This window comes from Hevea brasiliensis, chromosome 2, assembly GCF_030052815.1.
Source record: "Hevea brasiliensis isolate MT/VB/25A 57/8 chromosome 2, ASM3005281v1, whole genome shotgun sequence".
In the NCBI taxonomy this organism is placed as follows: domain Eukaryota; kingdom Viridiplantae; phylum Streptophyta; class Magnoliopsida; order Malpighiales; family Euphorbiaceae; genus Hevea; species Hevea brasiliensis.
The window spans coordinates 105,823,046-105,829,707 of NC_079494.1; the positions used below are offsets into that span (position 1 = coordinate 105,823,046).

General features: G+C 29.0%; 1 non-coding gene across 1 annotated transcript; it reads right to left on the bottom strand.

The window, feature by feature from the left end:
• Nucleotides 1-2,271: 2,271 nt before the first annotated feature.
• TRNAK-UUU (transfer RNA lysine (anticodon UUU)) lies at nt 2,272-2,344 on the bottom strand. Its single transcript has one exon. It is a non-coding gene; the product is annotated as a tRNA-Lys (tRNA).
• Between the last annotated feature and the right edge of the window lie 4,318 nt (nt 2,345-6,662).

Here is a 6,662-nt window from a genome sequence, read left to right on the forward strand (position 1 = left end):
TTTACTCACAGACTTGACAGCAATCACTGTGGCCGCTGGGCGGAGAAAGAAGGCTGTCCTGGCTCACTTGACAATTACATTACAATTATTTAATACAATTGACTTAATACAAATCAAGAAAATACTAAATACATCCTAAGTCGTGCCGAAAATCTGGCAGAGTCTCCCCTATACCTAGGACCTACCTAACCTGCAAAAGGGCTCAAAACGCACTTCTATATTCACAATTCATATATCCACAACTCAATCACATCATACAGCCCCTCCTGGGCCCATCAAATCAGTCATCCATTACAATATGTAAAGTTTTAATTTAGTCTTTATAATTGATCATTTTTGCAAAAATTGCCCAATGAAGCTCTAAAAATTCTCAAACTTTGCTCCGCGGTCCTTATCAATATTACTAGGCTATTGCAAAAAGAATCATAATTTTCTGAGCTACCACGAATATTTTACGGATTTCTAATCTCATTTAAGCACTAGAAAATTACGAAAAAGTAAGGTTCGGGTTTACCTATGCTGATTCCGACTTCGGGGACGCGCTCGGGACATCTGATACTGGTGGGGTAGCCAAAACCTCGATCTAATTCGGAGACTTTTCCAGTAATCGGTCTGTCTAGCCTGAAATTCACAAACCCGGACAACTGTCGAATTTTCGGAAATTGAAGATACCTACACGAAGCCCACAACACGGGGGTTAGTACATAAATTTTACGGAATTTTCTAAGCTCATTTAATGCTCGGAAAAACACTGCGAAGTTCCGTGGGACCCACCGAACAACAGTGTCGAAAAATTTTGAAATTTATATTGCCGCAAAGCTCTCGATGAGTGGAGGGCTCTGGTACTCTCGGTTTTCTCGGGGGGTTCACGGTTTGCGAGAAATCTAGTCTAAAAATCAAAATTGGCTAAAACTTCCCGGGCAAAAATTGGACAAACCGCTTGATGGATTTCGGTGTTCTTGGTGTCTATGGAAAGCTCTCGACGAGTAGATGGATTTAGACATAAGACCCGGTCTGATTGGTGGCCGAATCGACCATATTTCGGCCGGGAAGACGAAGCGGCGCGCTTGCGCGTCGAGTCGCTTCGGGTGCCTTTTTCCGGCGTTCCAAGTAGTAGTCGGCGAGCTGGGTTGGCTGGGGACAGGCGCCGGCGGGCTGGGGTGGCAGGGGAGACGGCCGCGCGGCAAGGGGAGGAGGGAGGAGAGAGAAAACGGGAGAGAAAGAGAGAGAGGTCGGGAAGACGCGCGGGAGAAAAAGAGAAGAAGAAGAAGGGGCCGGTCCGATTCGACCGGTGCGATCCGGTCCGGTTCGATTCGGTCGGTTCGATTCGAAATATAAAATTTTGAATTTTTACTCTGCCTTGGAATCGAAAACGATGTCCAAATATTCCAAAAAAATTTCCAAAAAACTCAGAAAAATTTATAGACTTCAAATATATTTTTAGTTTTACTACGTGGTCTTTAAATTAATTTTTAAAAATCATCAAATTTATATTTTCAAAAAATCGAACCTAATTTCTAAAATAAAAAAAATTTTAAATAATTTTTAAAGATTTAAATAAAATAAAATATCAATATTTACCTAAAAATAATAAAATTAAAAAAAAATTTAGGGTGTTACAACAAAAATCCTGCAATAGTGCTAATGATCACTTTAACGCTATAAATAGATTAAGAATATCTTTTAATATATGCTTTTACACACTTTTGTTCATTGCCGTACCGTCTTTCTCAATTTATCTTTCCCTTGTGCATTGCAGTGACTATCATTAGATTGTCAATATCATTACTCTTTTTATTGCAGATTACCGGTAACCCATCATGTGGTCTACAAAGCCACAGCAGCATCAGATAATATACAATTAGCCATATTTCCTTGACCTGATATGATGAAGTGTACTTTACAACCCATTAGTTTGGGGGGTAATTTACTGCACAATTAGTTGCTTAATTAATTTTTTTTATTTAACTTTAATTATAATTAAAACTCAAAATTTTTAAATTAATTTAAATATTATCATTAAATTAAATTTTATATTCCATATAGTGTTTATCTTGATAATTAATGCAAATACTTCATAATTATTTATCATAAATGCAATGAGTTAATGTGTAAAATTAAACTTTTTAAAATTACTTGAAAAAAAATTATCAGTGCATAAAACTAATTGAAAAATATCTCTAATTATAAATAAAAAATAAATCAAAATTTATTAGTGCAACAAAAAAAATATTAAACGACAAAGCTTACCATCTCAAGATTTCAAAATTACGCCGTCTGTGGGAATCGAACCCACGACCACATGGTTAAAAGCCATGCGCTCTACCAGCTGAGCTAAGACGGCTTTACAATTCTTCATTTATCAATTAGATATAGATTTACAGTATTTCAGCATTGGCCATCAAGCTAAAGCCGATTTCTGGTAACGATTGTCGAATCTCGAAATGTACAAAGCTGTATAGTCCCCACATGCAATGTAATCACGTGGGCAGTGACCCACCCTACACCACTTCCATTTAATACTTGCCTCCCGCCACACATCAACGAATTTTTCCATGGTCCCACCTACAAAAAACGAAGTGAAAAAGGTTTCTGACAAATCCCAACCATTCGTTCCTTCAACCAATTATATATAACTGATCACGTGTCACCCAATGTTGACTGTTGAAGGAACATCCCATGAAAAATTATTAGATATACCCCACGCATGTTAATCACGATCATAAAAGCTTTACTTTTTATATTATTGGAGAATTTTTTTTTTTTATGAGTAAGAGGGTATTATTTTTTAATATATTAATAATTAGTTGCATCTCCCATACAACTTTCGTTCCTCTACTTTTATTTATTATTTAGAATTTTATATATAATAATTAAAAAAATAATTAAATCATTTAACTATAATAAAATTTTTTTAATTTAATTAAATTATTTTTTATACCACCTAATTAAAAAATAAAAATAGTAAAATGAATTATAAAAAATATAAAAAAAAATATTATATTACATAAAAGAGAATAAAATTAAAAAAATAATCAATGCCCTTTAATATTTTCAAAATAATAAATAATTTTAGATTAAATAATTTTTAAAAAATCACAGATAAAAATAGACAGAAATAATGTTATACAATCGTGATTCTACATAGATAATCCTACATGAGATAATAAGTCAATTAAAATTATATACATATATATAAATAGGCCTTATAAGAATACAACTACCTTACAATTTTTTTAATCAACTTTATAATTGTAATATCTTATGTGTTAAATTTATATTGACTTGCTATTTCACGTAACTTACTGAGATGAAAATAACCACTATGTAATACTGTAATTACTAATTTGGATTGTGTTGGACGTTAAATTATAAGTTTGAACCCCTAGATTTGTTAAAAATCATATGTAAAAATTTTAATTTTCAGTTTGAAATTTTTTGGAGTTTGAATTTATTTATAAATCAATTATTTTGTTCAAATTAAATTCAATTTAATTATAGTTGATCACCTATATAATTTTAAAAATACAACTCTTGGTTCTCTTCCTCCAACTCTCGCTCAATGTCTCTATCTCTCAGCTCTGTATTGCCTCTTTATTTGCTTCCTGTCTCCTAGAGCTCTCTCTTGCCTCTCTCATTCTCATGTCTATAAGCCGACTTTAAAATTGAAACTATCAGTCTGATTTCAATTATGGGGCTGAATTGGTTCATGGTCTGACCGAGTTGGTTCCCTCTTTTTTTTTTAACAATTGAACAATTAATCACACCCATATAGATAAGGAAGATACACACTTTTTAACAAGATCATGACAATTTTGTTAAAGTGTATTAAGCCTTATATCACACACTTGTCCACAATTGACGTGAGATTTCAAAATACTAATCCTCCACTAGCTTGAACACCCACGAAGGGAAGGCCACACCCACACACCACGTCGTTTTTTTTTTTTTTTGACAACTGAACACATAACCACCCACTTTTACTGTGTTTGGATTGAAGGAAATTAAGAGAGGAAGGAAAATTTTAGAGGAAAAATAACATTATTTTTCACTCAATCTATGTTTGGTTAAAAAGAAAATAGAGAGGAAAGAAAATTTTAAGAATGTTAGATTCCATTCACATTTTTTCTCTAAATGTAATGAAAGTGAGAGGAAAATGTTTGAAATTATAAAAATATCTCCATATTTTTTAGGTTCTTTTTAAATATTTAAGAGTAAAATTATAATTTTATTATTTAAAAAATAACTTTTTCTCAATATTTTTCGTTTATATCTAAACATAAAATGGAAAAAATTAATTTTCTCCTTAATTATTACCTTTTTATTTTCCACTCAATATTTTTTTTCCTCTATCCAAACATATAAAAGTTTGGCCATTCTATTTCTCCACCTTACACTACTTTCTACCAGAAAAATATTTTCCTACAAAATATCTCATTAACATCCTTAATTTAATAATTAATATTCAACATATATTATATATTCATCAATCATTAACTTAATGATTATAGATGGCAATTTCATTCCACGTTGACGAAAAATTTACATCTGGTTTCCATCTTAATAGGAAATTAAACTTTGTATCGTTATATATATTTTAATATTTTTAAATTCATAAAATAGAAAAATTAAAAAAAAAGTGAACAAATGAAAAAAAAAATAGCGAATTACTTTTACATCCTGTGATCAGATAAGAAGCATTAGCAAGTCTTCATTAGTTAAAAAATAAAATACCCATATATAATAAAAATGTGCAATAACCAAAATTAAAAAAAAAATTAAGGCAAAAAAAAAAATTCTCTCATACTGTACCAAACTTATATCAACCATGATTAGCATTAAGATTCTGATAAAAAAGCGATTCTCAGAAAAAAATTATTTTAAATATTATCAAAAAATAATTTATAAAAAATTATTTTATCATTTTAGAGTTCTTATGACTATAATATATATTAAATTTAATTTTAAATTAGTTTTTAATAACTTTTAACTATCTAGCATATTTAAAAATAATAATTCAAACAATAATAGTAAATACGTCCATTCTCCATCTCTATTTCTTATCTTAACCTTTTCTCTTTCAAAGTAAACCATCAAGAAAAAATTTATTTGTATTGAGTATCTTTTAATTCATTAATATAAAAGTAAATCAAAACTTGAGGAAAAGTTGCTTTAGTATGATTTTGAAATTAATGGTAAGAGCTTTTTAGTTATTTTGACTTATCCTAAGAGGGACAATAGTAATTCATAAAAAAATAAATACAAAAAAAACCTAGAAACCGAAGTGAAAAGAAAAGAAAGAAAAACTATTACAAAGTAGGTTAAAAAAGGGGTGACATGAATGGAAACGTTAAAAAAACTAGTGGAAATAGCTCTTGTGGATGTGATATATGAACCACACACACATATATATATATATATATATATATGCAAAGGACATGCATGTTAGAAGTTGGAAGTAGTCCATTAGTGCAATGGGCGATTAGGGTTTTTAAAAGAGAAGAAATAAAGAAAGGGGTAGGCATGCATTTCTCAAATTTGTTTTTGGCCGACCGAATATAAAGGATAAAACACGGTTGTAAAGTTGCTATTTGACTGCAAACAATGATGATAAGAGTGGGCGTGTCAATAGCAGATGTGTTGAAAACAAAGAAAAAGTTAAGAGGTCAATAGCCGCCATTTGTAGGCTGAACTGGCTAGCAATTATACACTCATTTACAATTTCTAGCTGCACTCAAAAACTCGTAGCTAGCAACCGCTAATTTTATTTAAAGGGTAATAATATAGTTAAGTATAGAATTATTAATAGGTGAAAGAATTTAATTTTTTAATTTAAAAAATTAAATAAAAAATTAAATAAAAAATTATAAACTTATATAAAATTTAATTTATATATATATATATATATATATATATATATATATATATATATATATATCGATCCTGTTTGGTAACAATTTTTAAGTTAGCATTTAGTATTTTGATTATTGTCAAAATACTACGTCTCTTATTTATATTGTTCAATGACATAATATTTATAGTGATATTTAGAAATTGAGAGAGTGATTCATGAAGGGTTACATTTTCTAATTTTTTGAGGTTAAGAAAGCGTTTTAACCAAAGTTAATAAGATAATATAACTATTTTTATATTTAACAGTTAATTCAATATCTATTTTTACTAAACATTTCTACTTTAAATCATCATATAAATAATTAATTACTAACAACTAATATCTAATAATTAACAAATAGTGCAATAGCGGACAGTTACTTAAATATCTAATGTTACCAAACATAGTATATGTTTGTAAAATTAAGAATAAATAAGCAATTTAATGTCAAATAAATATCAACCATATTTTTCATATGGCTTTTGTAACAACCCCAAAAATTTTTAAATCATAAATAAAATAAAAAAAGGAAATATTATGTTATTAATATCATAGAATTTATTTGAATTGATTTTAAAATAAAGGAGGATAATAATAATAAATAAAGTAATAATAATTAAATTAATTAAAGTTAATTTAGTAAATGAGAATAAAATAATTAAATTTTCCTAGACTATATTTATTTTTATCATTATTAGAATTTTATCAAATTTTAACATAATAAAAATTATTTTGGATCTAATTGTAAACCCTTAAAAAGTTGAGGGAC